This window comes from Trichomycterus rosablanca, chromosome 5, assembly GCF_030014385.1.
Source record: "Trichomycterus rosablanca isolate fTriRos1 chromosome 5, fTriRos1.hap1, whole genome shotgun sequence".
Classification (NCBI taxonomy): domain Eukaryota; kingdom Metazoa; phylum Chordata; class Actinopteri; order Siluriformes; family Trichomycteridae; genus Trichomycterus; species Trichomycterus rosablanca.
Window position 1 is genome coordinate 46,880,971 of NC_085992.1, and position 25,653 is coordinate 46,906,623.

The 25,653-nt window shown below is 40.8% G+C and overlaps 1 protein-coding gene across 3 annotated transcripts in view; it reads left to right on the forward strand.

Annotated features, from left to right (window-relative positions):
* Positions 1 to 25,653, forward strand: part of inpp4b (inositol polyphosphate-4-phosphatase type II B) — a 422,536-nt gene that overhangs the window by 220,288 nt on the left and 176,595 nt on the right. The gene's annotated exons all lie outside the window — the stretch shown is intronic.

Consider the following 25,653-nt stretch of genomic DNA (forward strand, 5'->3'; position numbering starts at 1 on the left):
GAACACTGGAGTTAGTTCAGAGACCGACGACTGGTTTCTTGTTTTCTTGTTTTTGCCTTGCACTCTTTTCTGTCATAACCGAGACACACCGGTGTGTACAGCAGAGAGGAGTGTACGTCAACAACGGTGTCAGCTGTGGCTTTATCAATAAGGGACAGGACAGTATAAGGAAGAGTGAAGGAGGAGAGATGGTCTTTTAATTGTTGCGTGGTGTTAATCATGATAAGGACCAGAGTGTGAATCTCCCATACACAAGGGATCTTCAAAAAGTTTCCACACTTTTATATTTTATTATAAAACGGATAGTTCCGGTCCTAAAATCTGATTGGCTGAGCCGTGTTCGAAGCCGTTGTAAAATCCCTGTTAAACGCACACCTAGGACCACCTCACATCATTCCATATTAATACGCCACTGAAAAGAAAAAGTTAATGTTATGTTCGCCCTCATGTTGCCTAGCAACACTGTTAATCGAACTACCTTGCGTCGCGGAAGAATGCTTTATTGTAAGTTTATACACAATAAATACATTTATGAATTAAACATTGTTGTATTTATTGTATTTTATGTTGACCGCCATTTTATAAAAGCAATAAGCCACTCGAGAAAGAAGTCATTCCGCGTGCTAAAATCACAGTAACGCACGGCCTCTCGTGGCTTATTGCTTTAGTTGAAAACGGTGAGGGTGGGAGGAGTAGTAATCGGTCGTGTCTGAGAGAATGAGAGGGCTTATAGTCTGGATTTAGCTCCATCTGATTTCCACCTTTTTGGACACTTAAAGAAGCTTTAGGGGAAAGAAGATTTTCATGTGATGATGATGTGAAAGCAGCGGTGCATCAGTGGCTATGCGCTCAACCAAAAACATTTATTGCTGATGGTTTTAAAAAGTTGGTATAATGCTGGAAAAAATGCATCGGAAGGTCTTGTGACTACATGTAAGTACATTTACAGCATTTATTCAAAACAACTTACAATTATGACAACTGAGTGTTAAGTTCCTTGCTCAGGGACCCAAAAGTGGTAATGATGGGGCTTGTTCCAGCAAACTTCTAATTACTAGTCCAGTACCTTAACCAATGAGCTACCACTGCCCTGGTCACTCATTGTAATGTTCACATAATGTTTTTGAAATTCTTAATAAATAGAGTTTTTAATGAGATTACAGACACCCCTAAAGTGGACTGTACCATTTTTTACTGGTCTTCATTAAGGTTGCAGTAGCGCAAGCCGGAGAAGGTGGATATGTTAATGGAATGAGCTATCCAGCTTGTTTAATACATTTTATTGCTTGTGTGTCAACTTCATATTGCTAAATGCTAACATCAGATATTTTCTAAGCTTTGCCTGAAGTTACAGTTTATTTAACAACCACCTCAAACTGTTGTTTTTACCTCTTTTTGGTTTGCCCAGGTATTTAGAGTTAGACCCTCCAATCCCCCCATAATTTAAACCATGATAAGGGCCAGTTGTACTTATATTGGGTAGGACTCCCGTTCTCTCGACAATCTCGATGATTGCAAAATACATTTGTTATATATTTATGGTGTAAATCTTGCATGTTAAAAGACATAACGGTGATCTATTGCAGCGGCTCTAAACCTTTTTTTTTTCAATTAGACCCCCTGGGACCCAGTATCATCACAGGTTATGATATTATTCTTACACTTTCAGCAAGGATAACAAAAGGTATTGTGATGCACATCAACAACTGAATCTCTGAAGTCGCTGTTCGCTGACATTTGCACTTTTGTGGTGGGCAGATTAAATATGTGTCCATTCTCAAAGACCCACCATAGACTATAGGTAGTTTAAAATTGATCTATATCACAATAAACCCCATATACCAATAGCCTATTGATTTTCCCGTCCCATCATGTGTGATTCTTTTTACTCTTCTCAACCAAATGCAAAAGACCTCCCTCCCCCCCAGCCTTACTAAGGCCGCCTAAGGGAGCTCAGCCCCCTGGTTGAGAACCACTGTTCTATTGGATTCAAGTGTTGTGACGGATGGGGTCCGTTGAAGTACATTTACAAAATTCAGCAGATATTTTTAACCACACAACAGTGTTAAGTGCCTTGGTCAGAGACCCAAAAGTGGTAATGATGGGGCTTGATCCAGCAATCCTCTGATTACTAGTCCAGTACCTTAACCAATGAGCTACCACTGCCCTGGTCACTCATTGTAATGTTCACAGAACCCGTTTGAAGGGACTTTGTGCACTAATATGCTGATCGTAGCCAATTTAAGATTGTAAATTGTGTCTTAATCAAGGGCATCAATGATTCTCAGATAAGCTGTGGCATTCAAACAGTGCTTGTTTCATATTGAGGGTATCAAGAAAACATTCCACCACTACTGACATTTTATAGTCTGGTCCATGGATTTATTTTAGTTATGCCAAATTGTGACCTCTCTATTTATTTATGTATTTATTTATGTATTTATTTATTCATTTATTTACTTATTTATTTACTTATTTATTTATTCATTTATTTACTAATTTATTTATATTTATTATTTATTTTATTTGTATTTATTTCTATATTTATTTATATTGTATTGTCTTGCACTTGTGTTCTGTATTGCACCCTGGTCCTGGATAAACGCTGTTTTGTTTCAATATGTACTTGTATATAGTTGAAATGACAATAAAGCCTCTCTTGAACTCTTTTATGTGGCACATAAACCAAAATTCATCAGTCAAGGTGATGTTTTCTTATTTTCACCTGTAGAGTTTTGGTGAGCCTATGCCCACTGTAGCTTCAGATTCCACTGTTTGGTTGCCATGAGTGGAATGCGTGGTTATTTTTTCTGCTACAGCTTGATGTGTTGTACATTCTGGGATGCTTTTTCTGCCCACCATGGTGGTACATAGAGGTTGTTTGAGTTACCATAGTCTCCTGCATAATCCTACCAGCATTGCTATTTTTCCTATTTTTTTGCCAGGCTGCCACTGAGAAGGTCTCCGTGCCCAAACAGCTTTTAAAACACCATCATTCATCCACCACACCACCAAGAGAGAGAGATGCTGTTCTCATAATGTCACTCACAATCTGTTTCATAACCATCTCCTCCCTCTTCCACACTTTCTCCCTCTCTCACTGTCTCAGTGTCACCCCACCGGCTACACCGGCCCTCGGTTCTTCTCCAGGGAGCTTCTGCTTCTCACTTACACTCAGTCTTCTGTCACTCTTCTGATTGGCAGCATAGAAGGACGAGTGGTGTGTTTATGCCCTCGCTTCCTTTTTACTTCTCTTTCTATCCTCCTCACTTTCACCCCTACACACCATGAAGTGATGAAGTGTTCTATTTCCACATTTCCAGAAGTGAAGGATGAAAGAAACACACCTTCTGAAAGTTTGCTTTAATCAGGAGAGAGAAAAGTGTGAGGAGAAAAACAGGGTTCTTCTATTTTAAATTGGATCGGTAGCTTGAGTGGCCGGCGAGTACTTGTCAGTATAACAGGGAGAACGGTGGCCCTCGTTCTACTACTGAATAATGCTGGCTAGAAGTAAGAACTGCTGACATCAGGGGCTGGGAAGCAGCATAGTGTTGTGGTCGTTAGACATACAGCTAAAGTGAAACGTTTACATACATTTGTAATGGACATAAACTATATGGTCATATAGCTACAAGGGATCTTCAAAAAGTGTCCGCACTTTTATATTCTGGTTATAAGCGGTGAGGGTGAGAGGAGTAGTAATCGGTCGAGTCTGAGAGACTGAGAGACATGTATAGTCCGGATTTAGTTCCACCTTTTTGGACTCCCAAAGAAGCTTTAAGGGAAAGAACATTTTCATGTGATGTTGATGTGAAAGCAGTGGTGCCTCAGTGGCTATGAGCTCATCCAAAAACATTTTTTGCAGATGGCATTAAGTTGGTAAGTTGTGACCTAAAACAGTGCAAGCAAGGACAAGTTAGGGGCCTTGCTCAGGTGCCCAACAGTAGCAACTCTCTGGTCATTAGTCCAGTACCTTAAAAATTTAGCTAAAACTAACCTAACAATGCTGAGCACCATCACCAAGCTATGACTGATAAAATCTTTGGTCTGACCAGTAGCCACATATGAAAGTAAAGCCTAGACACTAAAAAATGGCATTATCAGGGGCTAGTCTGCTACAGGCATTGGAGAAAGCTGACCCCCTCTGTGCAACCAATCATCCAAAAATAATGACAGCATTGTTGCATGACGTAAGCATATCACATTATATGTTCTAGGATCTCGAATCTTGACTCATGTCCAAATAATTCAGACAGATTTTAGTCTGTGACATGAAAATCTTGCCAAATATTGCTTACTATAAAGCCTTACTATAAAACAATTAAGGTGGCTTTTTAATTGTCTGTATTAAGGGTAGATTATAGACTTAAATCAGAAGTGCTGCTTGAGCTGGATTCATTTTCTTCCTTTCTTTTTTTCATGTCTTGTTTTGTCTTTCCTTCTTTCTTTATTTTTCTTTGTCTTGTCTTCTTTTTCCTTCTTTCTTTTTTCTTTCTTGTTTTGTCTTTCCTTTTTTCTTTCTTTTTCTTTCTTGTTTTGTATTTTCTTTCTTTCTTTCTTTCTTTCTTTCTTTCTTTCTTTCTTTCTTTCTTTCTTTCTTTCTTTCCTTCTTTCTTTCTTTCTTGCCTCGTCTTTCCTTTCCTTCTTTTTCTTTCTTGTCTTGTATTCTTTCTTTCTTTCTTTTTTTTTCATTCTCTCTCTCTCTTTTTTCATATCTTGTTTTGTCTTTCCTTCTTTCTTTATTTTTCTTTTTTGTCTTGTCTTTCCTTCTTTCTTTCTTTTTTCTTTATAATTTTTCTTTGTCTTGTCTTCTTTTTCTTTCTTTCTTGTTTTGTCTTTCTTTCCTTCTTTCTTTATTTCTTTTTCTTTCTTGTTTTGTCTTTCCTTCTTTCTTTATTTTTCTTTCTTGTTTTGTCTTTCCTCCTTTCTTTCTTTTTTCTTTATTATTTTTCTTTGTCTTGTCTTCTTTTTCTTTCTTTCTTGTCTTGTCTTTCCTTTTTTCTTTCTTTCTTTTTCTTTCTTGTTTTGTCTTTCCTTCTTTCTTTATTTTTCTTTCTTGTTTTGTCTTTCCTCCTTTCTTTCTTTTTTCTTTCTTATTTTATCTTTCCTTTCTTTCTTTCTTTCTTTCTTTCTTTCTTTCTTTCTTTCTTTCTTTCTTTCTTTCTTTCTTTCTTTGTCGTCTTTTCTTGCCTCCTCTCTTTTTCTTTCTTTCTTGTCTTTCCTTTCTTTCTTTCTTTCTTTCTTTCTTTCTTTCTTTCTTTCTTTCTTTCTTTCTTTCTTTCTTTCTTTCTTTCTTTCTTTTTTCATTTTCTCTCTCTCTCTCTCTCTCTCTCTCTCTCTCTCTCTCTCTCTCTGTGAGCGGAAGTGAGTGCGTGAGCGACTGAAGCGAGCGGAGGAACGCGTGAGCGTGGGAGCGACTTTTTGGCGTTTTGCCAAAAGTTTTGTGGTTGCGCTATTTTGTTTTGTTCCGTTTTAACATCTACGGATTTATTTATTTTATTCCCCGGGTGTGAGCGCGGCGCGGCGGCGCTGCGGGTCTCTCCGACCCTGGAGGAGAGGAGCTGCCGATATAATGGCGGCTTCAAACAGCGGCGTGTTTGAAAGTTTGACACGCCGACATGGAGTGAAGGTGGCGAGCAGGAGCAACGTGGAAGACTGCTGTTTGGCTGCCGGGAATGTCATCGGACATAGCAACATTGTTTCAGCATCACGTATGAACAATGCCATTGTACTCTTCCTAAACACTGTGGAAAGAGCTCATGAACTGATACAAACTGGGATCGTATTACACGACCAGTTTACACCTGTGTACCCCCTTGCTACCCCAGCAAAAAAGATAATCGTGTCCAATGTCCCCCCGTTTATTACTGATGAACAATTAATTCAAGAACTCTCCCGATTTGGTAAACTGGTATCATCTATTAGGAAGATCCCCCTGGGGTGTAAGTCCCCCCTAGTGAAACACCTGGTATCTTTTCGGAGGCTGGTGTACATGGTGCTGAGGGACGGAGCTGAGCACCTGGACCTGGCTTTGAAGCTCAGGGTGGAGGGGTTTGAATACATGATCTTCGCATCATCGGATGCTGAAATGAAGTGTTTTGGGTGCGGGCAGACTGGTCACCTCGTCCGTGCCTGTCCTGAGAAAAGGTCAGAGGCCAACGTGAGTGACGGAGCCGGAAGACTGGAACCTGACGCGCCCCCAACCGCTAAAACTGGCACCCCTGCAGCCGAGGCGGATCCAGAGGGTGTGCCGGCTACCAGGACACCGGCCCCGGTCGTGGAAGCAGACCTGGAACGAGGTGAGCTGATGGAGGCTAGATCTGATGGAGGAAGACAACCTACAGTGGACCTAAACCAGGAGGAACCCAGTGCTGTGGTGGAGGTGACAATCTTACAGGCTGAGATACCCATGGAGGATGCACAGACTGATGCAGCGCTGGTACTACCCAAGCAAGATAATCACAGCCAAGAGGTACAGGGTGGTAACCTTGACTTAACACCTGTGGGAACACTAGAGCAGGAGGAGGGGGCTGACATGGATTTGGACCCTGTGTTTAAAACCCCTGCCAAAAGGAAGAAGAGAGCCCAAAGTACTGTAAGTAAGATAAAAAAGAATGTGCTGGCTGTAGACAATGATGCCTCTGATAGTGATGATGGTCACTCTGATTCAGGTTGGTCAGTAGGTTCACAGGAAGACCCCTCCCCCCCCGGTATACTCAGCTGGGGACATCCGAGTGTTCTTACAGCGTACTAAAGGGCACAGGAATGTCCAGCTGACAAAGTTTTTTCCAGATAGTCTCCAGTTTATTCATGATGTAAAATATTTCAGAAGAGAAGGGGCTTTTACTGAAGTAGAGCTGTACCGGTTAAACAAATTACTGACCAAACTGAAAAAAGAATGTAATGATGATGATGGCAGTGTTGTGGTTTAGTTTGTTTTTACTAATCGTGGTCTCGTTGGGGGCTTGTTTTTCTTTTAACTATCATTTAATGGATGGTTTTAAGATTGCCACTTTAAATGTGAATGGTGCGAGGGACAGTGAAAAGAGAGCTAAACTATTTGAATTACTTAAACAAAAACAGCTGGATGTGACGTTTCTCCAGGAAACACACAGTGATGCTGGAAATGGGGTAGATTGGATAAAAGAGTACGATGGACTCATTATTATGAGCCATAAGAACAGTCTGAGTTCTGGTGTTGCTATTCTGTTCTCACCGGGTTTTATTCCTCACTCCTATGAGGTGGAGGAAATAGTCAGTGGAAGGCTTTTAAAGGTGAGAGCGTTTTTTGAGAATGATGTGTTTGTTTTTATTTGTGTTTATGCACCGACTGTGGGTGTGGAGAGGATGGTTTTTTTAGATAATTTAAATGAGGTGCTCGTACAATGTAACTCAAATGAGTTTTTAATTGTGGGTGGGGATTTTAACTGTACTGCTGACAATATGGACAGAAACCATGTGGAACCACATGTGGCTTCTCGCAAACGTCTGTGCGAGATAGTGGAGACTCATGAACTGTGTGATGTCTGGAGGACTTTTCATAAAACACAGAGGCAGTACACTTGGACTCATGTGAAAGATAACATGCTCTCTTTGGCCAGGCTGGATCGTTTTTATGTCTTTAAGCATCATCTGAATGTTTTTACACGTTGTTGCATTACCCCTGTTGGTTTTACAGATCATTTTATGGTTCAGTGCAATGTAAGAAAATCTCGTGTGAAGCCTCGGAGTGCCTATTGGCATTTTAATACCGCACTTTTAGATGATGCTAATTTTAGAGAATCTTTTACCTTTTTTTGGAATACTTTTAAAATGCAGAAATCTTTTTTTAATTCTATACAACAGTGGTGGGACATTGCTAAAATACAGATTAAGGTATTTTGCCAACAGTACACTCTCAATGTCACTAGGGATGTCACCAGATCACTTACAGCTCTGGAGGCCGAAATAGTGGAGATGCAGAGTTTAGAAGCCTCCACAGGAGTTGGAGAGCATATTGAAGCTATTAAAAGAAAAAAAGCCACACTAGCTGACCTGCTGGGTGCTACAGTGCAGGGGGCGCTGGTCCGCTCACGCTTTAGGGATGTGACTGAAATGGATGCTCCGTCTAAGTTCTTTTTTGGTCTTGAGCAGAAGAATGGACAGAAAAGGTTTATGCATGCTGTGCGAACAGACTCGGGGGATCTCCTCTCGGAGCCTGCTGAAGTTCGTAAGCAGACAGTCAGTTTTTTCTCTAAACTGTATTGTAGTGAGCAAGCAGATGCACAACAGGTGGAGGAAAGTTTTATCCATCACTTGCCGAAAATGACTCAACAGGTTGCAACCCTGTTGGACAGGGAACTTACGCTGGAGGAACTGCACACGGCTCTCCAGGGCATGGACAACGGAAGGGCTCCTGGCATTGATGGTTTGCCTGTTGAGTTTTATAAGTCGTTCTGGTCAGTTTTGGGGGAGGATGTACTGGATATGCTCAGAAGTAGCGTGACTGAAGGGAAGCTTCCTTTGAGCTGCCGACGAGCTGTCCTCACTCTTCTTCCTAAGAAGGGAGACCTCACTGAACTGAAGAACTGGCGTCCTGTGTCCCTGTTGTGCACTGACTGCAAAATGCTCTCAAAAGCATTAGCTGCAAGAATGAAAGAGGTGATGGAGCAGATCATTCATATTGACCAGACGTACTGTGTGCCTGGCAGGTCAATATTTGACAATATTCATCTAATTCGGGGTATTTTGGACGTCGCCAAGCTATTGGGACTGAAGACTGGTCTGTTATTTTTGGATCAGGAAAAAGCCTTTGACCGAGTTGAACATAGATACCTGTGGAAAGTTATGGAAAACTTTGGGTTCAACTCTGGTTTTATGGCTATGATCAGGGTGTTGTACAATGACATTGAGAGTGTGCTGAAGGTTAACGGTGGTTTGTGTGCCCCATTTAAGGTGTCTAGGGGCATTAGGCAGGGATGTTCTTTGTCTGGTTTTCTTTACTCCATTGCAATAGAGCCGCTGTTATGTAAACTCAGAGACGTGATTACTGGGTTAAGAATCCCTAACTGCAGCAATACTTTCTGTATGTCAGCTTATGCTGACGATCTGGTAGTCATGGTCAACTCACAGGCAGATGTTGATGGTTTAATTAAAGTTTTAAAGGATTTTAACATTTTATCATCGGCCAAAGTTAACTGGATCAAATGCGAGGCAATTTTAGTTGGGGAGTGGGCTGGTGAGGAACCCAAACTTCCGGATGGGTTAGTGTGGAAACTAGGAGGTTTTAAGTATCTGGGAGTGTATCTGGGGGATAATGATTTTATGATGAAGAACTGGCAGGGTGTTTTAGAAAAGGTGAAAGGCAGGTTACTGAAATGGAAATGGTTGGTTCCCAAAATGTCCTACAGGGGTCGAGCTCTAGTTGTAAATAACCTGGCTGCCTCTTCATTATGGCATAAACTGGCATGTGCTGACCCCCCACCGAATCTGCTTGCAAACATCCAAGCAATTCTGGTGAATTTTTTCTGGGATCAACTACACTGGGTTCCACAAGCAGTTCTGTATCTGCCCAAAGAGGAGGGTGGGCAAGGCCTAGTCCACCTGGCTAGCAGAACTGCGGCCTTTCGGCTACAGTTCATTCAGAGGTTCCTTACTGGCCCTGAGGACACTGTATGGAGGACAGTGGTAAATAGAATGTTGCAAACAGTGGGGGGACTAGGACTGGACAGAGCCTTGTTTTTAGTGGATATTAGGAAACTGGACACTGCTGGACTGCCAGTGTTTTATAGGGGTCTTTTTAAAATATGGAACCTTTTTACTGTGCACAGAGAGAGCTGCTCCTCTCTTTACTGGGTTCTAGAGGAACCTTTAGTCCTTGGCGCTCGCTTAGATATCACTGGTCCAGACTCTAACGCGTTGTCCAGGGCTATGATATCAGTGGGAATCACAAAGCTTCGGCAGCTGGTTGGACTTGTTGGTCCTGAGCTCAGTAATGCTCAGAACCTGGCAGCACGTCTGGGAATGAGGTCCATTCGCGTAGTGCTCCAGTTCCTGCACAGGTGGAGATCTGCACTCACACTTGAGGAGCTGTTGCTCCTGAAGGACCATGCTGCAGGAGCTATTGAGCCTGTTGAGGGTGACCCTTTTCCTAATTGTACCATCTCCCCGGTCATGGCAGACTGTGAGGGCGTGCTGCTGGAATGTAATGGAGAATCTGAAATGGAGGTGAGCTCAGCTAGCGGTAAGATATTGTACAAGGCCTGTGTTAAGGTCCTCAATAAGAAGAAGCTGGACAGGAGGGTGGACACTCCTTGGCGGAGGGAGCTAGGGATGGTTGACACTAAGCCAGAGTGGAGGGCCTTATACAAACCACCGTTAACCAAAAAGGTTGCTGATCTGCAGTGGCGAATCCTTCATGGCATTGTCTCTGTGAATTCTTTTATTTCCGTTTTAAATCCTGAGGTTTCACACGAGTGTCCATTCTGTTTTCAAAGAGAGACAGTGTTTCATGCTTTTATGCACTGTTTTAGATTACGCCCTCTTTTTGACCTTTTACAGAATGTTTTTACAAATTGTAATGTTCCTTTTACACCTCAGGTTTTTATCCTTGGGTTTAAATATGTCAGAAGCCAAAGGTTTAAGTGTCAGCTGGTCAATTTTATTCTTGGCCAAGCAAAAATGGCGATTTACATAAGCAGAAGGAATAAAATAACACACAATACAAACCAAGAGGTTACTGTAATCTTCTCCAAACTGGTCAAAGCGAGGGTGAAGATAGATTTTATTTTTTACAAAAGTATGCATGACCTGGACTCTTTCCGGATGGTGTGGTGTGATGGAGATGTGGTGTGCTCGGTGGAGGAAGGTGAACTCTTTTTCGCACCTGAGCTTATATGAGAAGTATGACTTTATTTTAAAGGACTACAGTGACTGGCCTACTTGCTTTTATTCTCATTTTTTTATTTTTTGTATTGAACTATTATGAAAGTTAATAAAATGCAAAACTGACTGAGACATAATAAAGGATTGTTAAAAGTCAAAAAAGTCTCCCTCTCCCTCTCTCTCTCTCTCTCTCTCTGTGTGTCAGTTCAGAGCCCATTATAGTAAAAGCAGTAGTTTTCTTTGAGTCCAGTGTCATAACATGAATAAATGTTCTTGGATCTATACTCTTTATTAGAGTGTGCTGTTTGGCTGTTTGGCTTGGCCACATTTGAAACGTCTGAGAGCCAGTCAGCAGAAAGACTTTCTCTCTCAGATCAATGCAGGCCTCCATCACAGGAACTCTTTGACGTTTGTTCTTTAGAAATGACTAATTTTTTTTTGTGGATGTTTTTGTCCCTGTGGGTTTAAAAGCCACAGTCGATGGAGACAGGATTTTGTGCCCAATAAAGTCTGCCTCATGTCGTCCTTAAAACTGCTGTCTGTGAGCGTAGTTGCTTGTGCCTAGTGATATTTCTGTTTATTATTATTAACACCTACAGCATCTATATTGGTCAGGACTTTGACTGAGCCATTATCAAACTGAAATTTTGTTTCTGACCTGAGGTTTCTGACAGTAAATGTAATTTATCATCCTGTCAATACTGGCACACCAGTAATTTCCTAATGCACCCAGCAAGTACGTAGCATATTTGAGTAGTATTGTGAGCCATCTATAACTGTATTTTAGGAGATAAGACACAAGCCAGTTGAAATCTGGTTGGACTTCCAGACCTTTTGCTCCAGATCTTTGCTCATTACCCCTTTGACACACTGGTCATTAAAAAATATGGACTGCTGTCTGGTCTATGTTGTTAAAATAGTTTTGGCACTTTGGTATAACCACACAGTAGAAGTCAGCTGTATGACCATTCAAAGCATTGGGTCTGTCTGAAAACCTAGTGAGCTGCCTTGCTGTCTACTGCCTACCTAGGTAGCTGCCTCAGTAAAGAGGATTCAGGGTGTGACTCTCCGTACACAAAGCTGATCTGCATATGAACTCACCTCGTGCAGGTGAAAAGATGCAGTTGGCTACTGCACACATGTTCTTTATTTCTTTCTGTCTTTTCTTTCTGTCAATCTGTCTGTAATTCCCGAATGCACCCAGCCTAGTGAGCTGCCTTGCTGTCTGCTGCCTACCTAGGTAGCTGCATCAGCAGAGAGGATTTTAATACTGTAGGTCATCAACTCATAAGTCAGATTATTTAGACGCACTACTTAGACGATTACAGCGATTACGCCATTGCATTTTCTCTTACTAAGCTAACACATTTAGCCTCAGGCCATTTAAACCAATGGGCTGAGGCTTCACAACTCGTTGTTTTAATAAACAAATTTCTGCTGCTCAGGTGGCACAGCGGTAAAACACCCTATTTCAAACTCGTCGGTTCTGCCATCCGACTGGGCTGGGCGCCTACATGAACAACAATTGGCTGTTGTTCATACAGAATGGGTCCGGGTCCTTTCTGTGTGGAGTTTGCATGTTCTCCCTGTGTCCATGTGAGTTTACTCCGGGAGCTCCGGTTTTCTCCCACAGTCCAAAGACGTGCAAGTGAGGTGAACTGGAGATACAAAATTGTCCAAGACTTGTGAACTGATGAATCTTGTGTAACCAGTCACTACCTGTTCTGTCATGAATGTAACCAAAAGAGTGTAAAACATGATGATAGGAGCCGGACGGGACCTCATAACTGATGCAATTACGACTTCTGCTGGCTGGCTGATGGTGCCTGCACAGAGTTGAGGGATAATGCTGATCAGGGTGTGACTCTCCGTACACAAAGCTGATCTGCATATTAACTCACCTTGTGCAGGTGAAAAGATGCAATCGGCTACTGCACACGTGTTGGAGGGGGCGTGTGTTAGTCTCTCCTCAGTCAGGAGTGGAGATCAGCATCAGTAGAGAGGAAAAAATACAATCGGCAATTGGATAGGACTAAATTGGGAGGAAAATTGGGGAGGGGGGCAACAAAATTATGTGGGTTTAAATGTGTGTTTAGAGGGAAATAGTACTCGTCTATAGATTTTTAAACAGTTCTCATAGTATCTTATTGAAAGACACGGTTTATTAGCCGCCAGCTGCATAAACATCTATGTGTGTGATGTGTAGAAGGGTTGGGCTTTCCTTTTGTCCTCAGCTCAGGTCATCTTTTCATGCTTGTATCCACCTCTCATTTGTGTACATTGTTCTATTGTTTATAACCCTTTTGTCTGTTCTTTTGTGCTTCATAAATGCCACCGCTTTGGTGATTTGGTTTCGGCGAGTGTTGAATTCCAGTGCTGCTCACTGTTTGTAGACGTCTGACTGTTTTAGTGCTTTTCTTTAATGCTGAAGCTGAATGTAATGATTGGTTTTAACTCGTCTGAAGTAAACGTGTACAGTGTAATGACTGACTGAAAGAGCAGGACTGCTTCTGAAAGCAGCATCTGATTGATGGGCGTTTCTCAGACTGGGAGCTCCCAGAGGAAGGAAAGAGCCAAACAAAAACCTGTTTGCAGCAATAGGAAGCGTTTTATTGCAGTCTTTTAACTCGGCGTAGGAAAAGCACTTTGTAAGTAACGTTTTATTTTGACAAGGCAAATTCTACACCAAGAGTGAACATACTTTTATGGCTGATTGCAGTAGATTGATGTATTGTTTGACAATATGCCAAAAATGATTGGAGTTTTTTTATACCATCTGAAACTGTGCACTTAAAGCCACAGGGATTAAAAATGTAGAATTTTCAGGTTAGTGATGGTTGGCTTGTAGGCACACAGTATGCAGTATAATGTTAACATTGTTATAACATTTACACATTGTGGCGACTGGCTGGTCCACCATTATAGTAAAGCATAGGGGGGTTCCCCTGCGTACCTCATCAGCCAGAACAGAGCAGATCCCATCAAGGCGTTTTTGGGGGATAAAAAGTGTGTTTGGTTGTATGTAAATAGTTATCTTCAAAATACCAAACAGCATAGCACATTAAATGTTGGTTTTTATGTTAAGCGTATAAGTTAAGGTGGCTAAGTGGTCCTGTGTTCGATCCCCAGGCGGGGCGGTCCGGGTCCTTTCTGTGCATAGTTTGCATGTTCTCCCTGTGTCTGCTTGGGTTTCCTCCGGGAGCTCAGGTTTCCTCCCACAGTCCAAAGACATGCAGTCAGGTTAATTGGAGACACTGAATTGCCCTATAGGGGCAATTCAGTGTATGTGTGTATGTGTGTATGTATTTGTGCAGGGTATCCAGGGTATTACTGTGTGCCTTGCGCCCAATGAAAAGCTGGGATAGGCTCCAGCACCCCTCCGCGACCCTTATTGGCTAAGCGGTTAAGACAGTGAGTGAGTAAGTGTATAAGTTACCGTTTACAGGATGTGTTTTGTATTTGGTGGTGTGCGCCCGTGCAGTGCATGTATAACCAGTAGTGGGAGTGGTCTGCCCACGTCAGATCTGGCCATTGGTCTTGCTTCATTCAAAGGCAATTCTTAATCAATAGCTACCCTCCTACGAGTAAAACAGCCAAATGCTTCCATTTTCATCACCAACGCCACAATATGTATTGGTAAATGTACAGCTGAAATCTTGGGTAAAGTTTAATTAAGCTTTAATTACCTCAATCGAAATTTCTTGTCTTTTCCAAATATCTATATCTTTTAGTCTAAGCAGAAAAACTGAAGCAGGCAACCATTTCATGTTTGGGTATCAAACATACAGAGAAAGTGACTCAGGACTCGATTGGTTAGTCACGTGATGGTCTAAGGCTGTCCTCGGTCAGGACATGGGTGTGGAGTAATGGAGAAAGTTAAAACCAGGCATTTATAGACAACTAGATTGGGAGGAAAAGGGGAAAATGCAACAACAGCAATCATCCATCATTTTCATGCTTTATCACCACATTATCATGGTCCGGGTCATGGAGGGTTTGGTTTTCCTGGAATCACTGGACACAATGCTGTAACACACCCTAGACAGGACTTGACCACCCAGACACAGCCTATCAGGTCTGCATGTAGACACCTGACATGATAACACTGCTGCATGATTTACCTCTACATTACCAAGCACAAGCAACAACAATAATGATAAAAATATATATTTATAAATGAGTGGTTTATAAATAAAATGGGAAAAACGCTTACATGGTCTAGCAATTATCTTAAATCTAGTTATACAGTGTATCACAAAAGTGAGTACACCCCTCACATTTCTGCAGATATTTAAGTATATCTTTTCATGGGACAACACTGACAAAATGACACTTTGACACAATGAAAAGTAGTCTGTGTGCAGCTTATATAAGAGTGTAAATGTATTCTTCCCTCAAAATAACTCAATATACAGCCATTAATGTCTAAACCACCGGCAACAAAAGTGAGTACACCCCTTAGTGAAAGTTCTTGAAGTGTCAATATTTTGTGTGGCCACCATTATTTCCCAGAACTGCCTTAACTCTCCTGGGCATGGAGTTTACCAGAGCTTCACAGGTTGCCACTGGAATGCTTTTCCACTCCTCCATGACGACATCACGGAGCTGGCGGATATTCGAGACTTTGCGCTCCTCCACCTTCCGCTTGAGGATGCCCCAAAGATGTTCTATTGGGTTTAGGTCTGGAGACATGCTTGGCCAGTCCATCACCTTTACCCTCAGCCTCTTCAATAAAGCAGTGGTCGTCTTAGAGGTGTGTTTGGGGTCATTATCATGCTGTAACACTGCCCTGCAACTCAGTTTCCGGAGGGAGGGGATCATGCTCTGCTTCAGTATTTCACAGTACATATTGGAGTTCATGTGTCCCTCAATGAAATGTAACTCCCCAACACCTGCTGCACTCATGCAGCCCCAGACCATGGCATTCCCACCACCATGCTTGACTGTAGGCATGACACACTTATCTTTGTACTCCTCACCTGATTGCCGCCACACATGCTTGAGACCATCTGAACCAAACAAATTAATCTTGGTCTCATCAGACCATAGGACATGGTTCCAGTAATCCATGTCCTTTGTTGACATGTCTTCAGCAAACTGTTTGCGGGCTTTCTTGTGTAGAGACTTCAGAAGAGGCTTCCTTCTGGGGTGACAGCCATGCAGACCAATTTGATGTAGTGTGCGGCGTATGGTCTGAGCACTGACAGGCTGACCCCCCACCTTTTCAATCTCTGCAGCAATGCTGACAGCACTCCTGCGCCTATCTTTCAAAGACAGCAGTTGGATGTGACGCTGAGCACGTGCACTCAGCTTCTTTGGACGACCAATGCGAGGTCTGTTCTGAGTGGACCCTGCTCTTTTAAAACGCTGGATGATCTTGGCCACTGTGCTGCAGCTCAGTTTCAGGGTGTTGGCAATCTTCTTGTAGCCATGGCCATCTTCATGTAGCGCAACAATTCGTCTTTTAAGATCCTCAGAGAGTTCTTTGCCATGAGGTGCCATGTTGGACCAGTATGAGAGAGTGTGAGAGCTGTACTACTAAATTGAACACACCTGCTCCCTATGCACACCTGAGACCTAGTAACACTAACAAATCACATGACATTTTGGAGGGAAAATGACAAGCAGTGCTCAATTTGGACATTTAGGGGTGTAGTCTCTTAGGGGTGTACTCACTTTTGTTGCCGGTGGTTTAGACATTAATGGCTGTATATTGAGTTATTTTGAGGGAAGAATAAATTTATGCTGTTATATAAGCTGCACACAGACTACTTTTCATTGTGTCAAAGTGTAATTTTGTCAGTGTTGTCCCATGAAAAGATATACTTAAATATCTGCAGAAATGTGAGGGGTGTACTTACTTTTGTGATACACTGTATATATACAGTATATCAGCCATAACATTGAAACCACCTCCTTGTTTTTACACACATTGTCCATTTTTTTGTTAACCCCCTTTCATGCTGTTCTTCAATGGTCAGGACTCTCCCATGATAATAATAATAAAACAATAATAAAAAACACCGGTTCTAATAGTGTTTCAGCAGATTTGTGTTACTGAACTGTTGTCTATAACTAGAGTAATGAAATGTTTGCTATGGTAGCACTTCTGTAAGTCGCTCTGGATAAGTGCGTCTGCTAAATGCCGAAAATGTAAATGTAAATGTAAACACACACCGTGTCTGTGTGTGTCTGTGAAAAGAAGGAGAAAATGCTGGTGTTGTTATTTTATTTCTGCATGCTTAAATGTTTTTATGTTGCTCTATAGAAAGTTGAAATGCTTTTTCTTTCAGACCTCTGTGTTCATGCTTCCCCTCTAACATGAACTCTAAAGCACAAAGCAGTTTATGAGCAGTATTTCTGAAGCACACCAGCGTTCCAGATTTAGTTTATGATCACCTTGCATGCCTAATGCGCTCCCCGCTGGCTTCTCAAATGTGCACACATTTAGGAAATCTACAAAATAATTACTCAGCCTCTTCGGGCGGCACGGTGGCTTAGTGGGTAGCACTGTCACCTCACAACAAGAAGGTCCTGGGTTCAATCCCCAGGTGGGGCGGTCCGGGTCCTTTCTGTGCGGAGTTTGCATGTTCTCCCCGTGTCCGCGTGGGTTTCCTCCGGGTACTCCGGTTTCCTCCCACAGTCCAAAAACATGCCACCAGGTTAATTGGAAACACTGAATTGTCCTATAGATACCTAGCCGCTAGATGCACTAGTGCATTGAAGTGCCGGTCCCAAGCCCGGATAAATTAGGGAGGGTTGTGTCAGGAAGGGCATCCGGCGTAAAAATTGTGCCAAATCAATGAGCGATCATGAGGATGACTCGCTGTGGCGACCCCTGAAAAAGGGAAAAAGCCGAAAGAAGAAGAAGAATTACTCAGCCTCTTCACCAACTCCAGATCCAAAGCACAAGCCAGAGTGCAGCATCCATCCTTTTATACATGAAGGCCTGAGAGTAATCTGTCTTCAGGGAGAGCAGAACATCTGTAGATCTGCTGCTGCTGTCAAACATTTTTCTTCTTTGTTTATCCACTCGCTTTTATCTGTTCACTTTATTTTGGTCAGGGTTGCAGTGGGTCTGGTTCTAGGGAAACTCTGGGTGCAAGGCAAGAATACCCTGCACAGGGCGCCAATCCATGACAGGGCTCAGATCAGAAAATATAGTCCATCCAGCTGACCAATCCATCACCTTCACACCTCTGAGATCCATCCATCCCGTCCTGTACATTTCAACTAGGTGTTCATGTCTGATTTATTATGATTTGGTTAGTTGGGACTGTGGCTCATTTTGCAGTTAATGACAGAACAATGCACTTCTCTGAGAGTATTACATATTATCAATACTTGTATAACACAGAACAATAAAATCTACAAAGCAATTAAAAAGATCCATTCAAAACATTGAAGTGTAATAAATTAGGAGCGGCACGGAGCGGCAGTGACACTGACATGATGGTGGTGTGTTAGTGTGTTGTGCTGGTATGAGTGGATCAGACACAGCAGTGCTGATGGAGTTTTTAAATACCGTGTCCACTCACTGTCCACTCTTTTAGACACTCCTACCTAGCTGGTCCACCTTGTAGATGTAAAGTCAGAGACGATTGCTCATCTATTGCTGCTGTTTGAGTTGGTCATCTTCTAGACCTTCATCAGTGGTTGTTGGCTAGATATTTTTGGTTGGTGGACTATTCTCGGTCCAGCAGTGACAGTGAGGTGTTTAAAAACTCCAGCAGCGCTGCTGTGTCTGATCCACTCATACCAGCACAACACACACTAACACACCACCACCATGTCAGTGTCACTGCAGTGCTGAGAATGATCCACCACCTAAATAATACCTGGTGCCTCTGTAGTGGTCCTGGGAGAGTCCTGACCATTGAAGAACAGCATGAAAGGGGGCTAACAAAGCATGCAGAGAAACAGATTACAGACTACAGTCAGTAATTGTAGAACTACAAAGTGCTTCTATATGGTAAGTGGAGCTGATAAAATGGACAGTAAGTGTAGAAACAAGGAGGTGGTTTTAATGTTATGGCTGATCGGTGTATAAATATGTTCAAATTGAGCTCATGCTGTGATTCTGTAGACTTTTGAATCAGTTTTCTAATCGAAATGACTGTTTATTTTATTTACAGCCATATTTAATTACATTTAAGCATTGACTCTCCTTCTGAAAGGGCTGAATAATATAAAAAAGTGTTTTCTAAAACTTAACTGACTTTATTGGCTCCAGCCTTCTGTATTGGGGATGAATATGAGCTCTCTGCAAAGTGGAAAGTACAAATCAAATTTCTCTGAAAGCCACAAACAAAACAGCTGTACCCGAAGCCCTTGAAAATCAATAGCATTACATCCCACAAGTTCAAAGCCTTCACTTTCAATATTCATGCGCCGGACTACTATTGTTCCCAAATATTGCTACTGGTTTCCTTTTCTTTTTTGTGTGTGTGGTGGGCTTTTTGCCAGCTGCTCACACCAGCACACACATTCCCAAGGCGTCTACCTCCACAGGTGAGCGTTTATGCTAATCCTGATTAACAAATGAGGCCCAGCTGGCTGTCGAAAACACTAAAAGCACATGAGAGCTGAGCGCGTGCCACCATGGATATTTTACTTTGTTATCGTAGGTAAGCATAAGGATTTTTAACTCTTCCACACACAAACTCTGATACTCTGGTGATACTCTGGTGATTGAACTTACTGAATGTTCACTTTGATTAATTACACTTTACTTTTTTATTACATGTTTATTAACATTAAGTATTTAGACAGATTGTGAGTGATGTGTGTATCCTGGCAGTCTTGGGCTTTGAATGATTTCTGCAACTCTTCATTTTCTGTGACTGAATAATTAGAACTGAAGTTCTTTGATGAAGAACAATGAAGGATCATAAAACATGAGAAAAACTGCTGGATAAAAATAGACATACAACAGATGAATTGTTTGGGGATGTTGAGAGTTTCATATCGTTGTGATACTTTGTGACATGGCCTGTAATTCCTTGTTAGTCACTGTGTTGTACTATGCATGAGTCTGAACGTGGTTGGAATAATAAAATTAAAATAATTTTTAAGGAAGATGGATGAGATAGATAGATAGATAGATGGGTGGATGGATGGATGGATGGATGGATGGATGGATGGACGAACAGAAACAGACAGAGAGATAGACAGACAGACAGACAGACAGATGGACGGACGGAGGGAGGGAGGGATGGATGGATGGATGGATGGACAGACAGACAGACGGATAGACAGACAAATAGATAGATGTATGGATGGATAGACAGACAGACGGATAGACAGACAGATGGACGGATAGACAGACAGACAGACAGATAGATATGTAATACGTGAGATAATAGAAAATTATAAAAGTGTCCTGTGCAGTAAAAAGCATTTTGAATGCCATTGGGTGTACTAGCAGGACTAAAACACATCAGAAGTGGTGTTGGAATAGCTGGACATTTCTTTTCATGGTTCTGACTTTAATGTTACTGAATTAATGGACTGATTGCTATTGTAAGGTTGTATTATTATTAGTTGTATTGTTGTGGTGGTGAATTCTACCTACTGCAGTTGCAGTGTAGATTGTACGTTATACTGTATGTTGCATGTTATACAATATACTGTATATCGTATGTATAACATTATAGTATTTTGATGTAATGATGTATAACAGTATCCATATCCTTTATATAGACCTTTATATTGCCTTGTGTTGTATTTCAATAGGACTGGTTGCTATTGTAAGGTTGTATTATTATCAGTTGTATTGTTCTGGCGGTGAATTCTACCTACTGCAGTTGCAGTGTAGATTGTACATGTTAAACAAATATTATATTATTCTGATGTAATGATGTATAACAGTATCCATACTCTTTATATAGACCTTTATATTGCATTGTGTATATTGCCTGGACACAACAGTAGAGTACAACAATTACACAGACATGATTGGTTAAGTCGAGGGAGTGTGGGGCTGCGATGGATTGGCACCCTGTCCAGGGTATACCTGCTTTGCGCTCTCATTGGAACTGGATCACTGCAACCCTGACCAGGATAAAGTGGTTCATGAAAATGAAATGTGATTCCAGCACTTGTTATTAAGTGTAAATTAACTTTTCATTTCAAAACGTTTCTGACATTACCCCTATGGTATTTAATGGCAAAATATATAAAGATATTTGGATTGAATATTTGGAAGTACACAATATGGACAAAAGTATTGGGACACCCTTCTTAATTATTTTGTTAAGATAGTTTGAACACTTTAATTCCTAAATGAAATACCCTTTGACCTAAAGACATGGTTTGGTTTGACACATTTGGTATGGAGAAGCTGTACAAAGCCTTGACCTTAACTCTGTTGAAAACCCTTGATGATGATTAACACATTGTCCACATTGAGCAGTTGTAGCCTAGTGGTTGAGGTACTGAACTAGTAATCAGAAGGTTGCCGGTTCAAGCCTCACCTCTGCCAGGTTGCAGCTGTTGGGCCCTTGAGCAAGGTCCTTAACCCTCAATTGCTTAGATTGTGTACTGTCACATTACTGTAAGTCGCTTTGGATGAAAGTGTCTTTGACTGAAAAGCTTTTGACTGAAAGCATTTTTGACTGATTTCTAGTCTTTTCTTCATTCTGGCTGTGCTGATGGTTGCATTATATCACTAACCATGTATAATCTTTTTATACATTTATATTATCACTGACATTTCAGTGATGGATAAACTAAAATCCTCGTTGGCTTATTAGAGCACAAAGGTTCAGTTTTAAAAAGAGAATCCGACGCCTTCTGGAATCTCCCAAAATATCAATTTAACATTTAATATGTGTTGTGCATGGTTAATACTCCTCTTTATTAATACCCCTCAGCCTCATCCAAAATGTCATGTTTCTCTAAAATAACCAAAAATCAGACTGAATAGGGAGGCAAATGAGCTCACATCTGCGAGGCAAATCAGATGTTGCCGTTACAACAGAAACACCCACGAGCTGCATTCATGCACCCAAGAATTTGCCTAAAGAAGTCGGTCATGTTCATCTGGCTTTAAATGTGCTTAAATCTGTCCTGACACGTCCCTTCTTCATCTTCTACGCTGATTTTAACGTGAATCAGTCAAGCACAGATGCTTTATTTAGGCTTTTTGATGCTTTGTGGCTTGGTTAATTCATTTTCTCCAGTTCTGGAGCTTTGTGCTTAAATCTTTTAGATTTGAGGTTAAAGACTTAGTAGTGCAAAAGTTCACTATACAGTCAAACGTACTGCATGTGGACACCCCTACTTATATGGTACTCACATGTTTTAGTCAAACCCATTGTTGTAGGTGTATAAAATGTAAAATCAAAGCTTCAAAAAGACATGAGTTTGGTATCCTGCACCGAGACCTGAATCAAACCCGATTGAACAATTTGAAAAAAAAATATGATGTACGTGTATAATAGACTACACATGAAACAAGCTTCAAAGAAAACAACTAATGATTTCATAGTGTTTAGTGTTTGGTTGTTTTATAGGATTTCTGTATGGATTTCCGGTCGTATTTCACTTTTATGTGTGTGTTGTTGGAGTGATGCCAGCATTTAGTGAATATTATTGTGTGTTATGATTTTATTGTTATAGCCTGGCAGTCTGCCTGTATAAACACGGCATTTATGCAGAAGTGTCATCCTCTGTAATCCATCAGTTCCTTCTTTTTTTTTTTTTCCTGATAAGGTTGTCTGTTAATTTTTTGCATTACAGTAATTAATAATGAATAGAAAATAACCTTAATTAGCATATATATATACAGTATATATATATAAATAGAATGGAAGGCTTTTATTTGTCATATATACATATACATATTTTTTGTATATACCAGCTCGTTTGGAAGCTGGAGTAGGAGCACAAGGTCAGTACTACCTTCCTAATTTAATCTCTAAGCATGTACATCTTGGGTCTGAAAACCTAGTGAGCTGCCTTGATGCCTACTGCCTTACTGATCAGCTGCCTCAGTAGAGAGGATTCTAATAAGACTTCAAACTCATAAGGCAGATTATTTAGATGAACTACTTAGTGATTACTGGGATTACATCAGCACAGTTTTAGCTTACTAAGCTAACACAGTTGGCATCAGGCCATTCAAACCAATGATCTGAGGCGGCACAACCCACTAGCACGCCAGTTAACGTCTCCCGCTGTGTACCAAAACGGATAAACTGTCCCTGACGAGCCTGATTTTGCAAATAAACTCCACTTGTGCACCTTTATACAAATTAAATATCAATGAGAATTTATTTACACTAGAAAAGAACTCCGTTGGTTGCTCCACATTCATCCAGCATATTTGTCATTTTTTGTGAGAAAAGTTGTGTTGCACTGAATGCTGGGATTGCCTTAACTGCTGAGGAAGCATCGAACGCTTCCTTGTTATTCAGGCAGATTGTCAGTCAGAATTAAGGCACCTCAGTAGGCAGCATTTTAGGGTATCTAAGGATGTAGACATGCCCTCTTCTCTGGAGAGTGTAAGATGATGTAAAATGCATCTGTGTAGGTTTCAGGTCATATAGTCTATATGCTTTTTTTCACAATGACCAAAATATGGCTGTATAATACAAATATTCTTACTAATATTTGTATTACCAGTGCCAATGAGTTTTACCAGAATTGTGGTGTATTCCCCCGCAGACAGTCCTATACCAATATTCCACCACCACCATACTTCACAGTCTGATTATGGTAGCCGACTCTAGCACTCTCCTGATATTTCTCAAAGTCACATTAGTCTTGAAGGCTGCAGAATGCTGACGTGTGATTCCTGTATATCAATAACATGTGCTTTGCACCACTTTAGTCGAGGTTTTCACTTCAGTACAGCGTCTTTTTATTTTCATTCTCATTTCCTGCGTTTAACCGTTTCATATCAGCGTGTGCGCTTATCCACTCAGCCCACTTGGCTTTTCTTGCCTAGAGGGAAGGAAAAGAGCAGCACGTCAGCTCAAACTCCTCATCCGTACAGAGATATCGTACTCCCCGCAGATCAGCCCCGCTGCCGAGGCCGCGCTGCCAGACCGGGATGGGGCCTGGCTTATGCTAATGCTAGCATGACGGAGGAGAAGGGGATTGTGGGGCTCTGACACTGGGCTGACTCTAATAAGTCGGGGCGCTGACATGAAAACGGGTGAAATGGAGCTGCTTAAGAGTTTAATGAGCACCGTCTGAAAAGCCGTCGGCTGACGGTGACAGCGGACCGAACACAGAGGGCAAGTGAAGAGTTCACCAGCACTAAAACAGCCAAAAAAAAAAAAAAAACAGTAACAAAAAGAAGGATGGGTCCCTGGTGAGTCTGGTTCCTCTCAAAGTTTCTTCCTGTAATTTTAAGGGAGTTTTTCCTTGCCACTGTCGCCCTCGGCTTGCTCAATAGGGATTTTTGGTCTGTTGGTCCTGGATTCTGTAAAGTTGCTTTGAGACAATATCCATTGTAAAAAGCGCTATATAAATAAATTTTGACTTGACTTGAAAAAATAATCTTTCTGATACTCATAACAAATTGGTTTACACCACGGTGTAGAGCAGTGGTCCCCAACCACTGGACCACGGACCGGTCATTTATTAGCGAGCTGCACAGAAAGAATAAATCATTATTTCACATTCTGAAAGATGTTTTATTTTGGAAAAAAAAACCAGATAATAATAATAATAATAATAATAATAATAATAATAATTAATAACAATAATAACAATAATAATAATAATAATAATAATATAATAACAACAATAATAATAATAATATAATAACAACAATAATAATAATAATATAATAACAACAACAATAATAATAATAATAATAAAAACAATAACAATAAAATAATAATAATAACAATAATAATAATAATAATAATAACAATAATAATAATAATAATAATAATAACAGTAATAACAATAATAATAATAATAATAACAATAATAATAATAATAACTAATAATAATAATAATAATAATAATAATAATAATAATAATAAACACCCTTCCGTTCCTGTTGATGCGTACCTGTTTGTAAACATCTAGCATTTCCATGCTGGAAGAGATCAACTGGGAATGCTGGGTTCATCCTCACATCCAGACTCCACTCCAGTTCTTTCAGCATTTTGTGGGTTTTACTGGTTACTCTGGTTTTCTCTTATTACTTAAAATATACAGGTGCATGTGGATTGTTTACTTGAAATCCACCAGTGCTGACATCTGGAGCTCGCAAGTTTGAGTCTCAGTTCTGCTATGGGTCGGCCACGCGCCTACTCGGACTACGATGGGCTCGTCCGAGGGAGGAAATGCTGCAGGAGGTTCCTCATTTCTGCTGTAATTACGACCCCTGCTGGTTGATCGATGGTGCCAGCACAGAGACAAGGGATTATAGGGATCAGTGCATGACTCTATGTGCGATACGGCTCTCCATATAAACTCGCCTCATGCAGGCTCCTGTTCAGGCAAAAAATACAAATCAATTAATTGGATACGACTAAATTGGGAGGAAAATGGGGGGGAGGTGCAAAAATAGAATAAAATAGAAATAATAAACAAACAAATAAATAAATAGAGTTTTAAGGCGGCCCTAGAATGACCACAGTCCTAATCAGTTAATTAAATACGACTATATTAGGAAGAAAATTGGGGTAGAAATGCAAAATGATGAAAAAAATAAAATCTAAAATAAAATAGAAATAATAAATAAATAAATAAATAAATAAATAAATAAATAAATAAATAAATAAAAAGATAGAAATAATAAATAAATAAATAAATAAATAGATA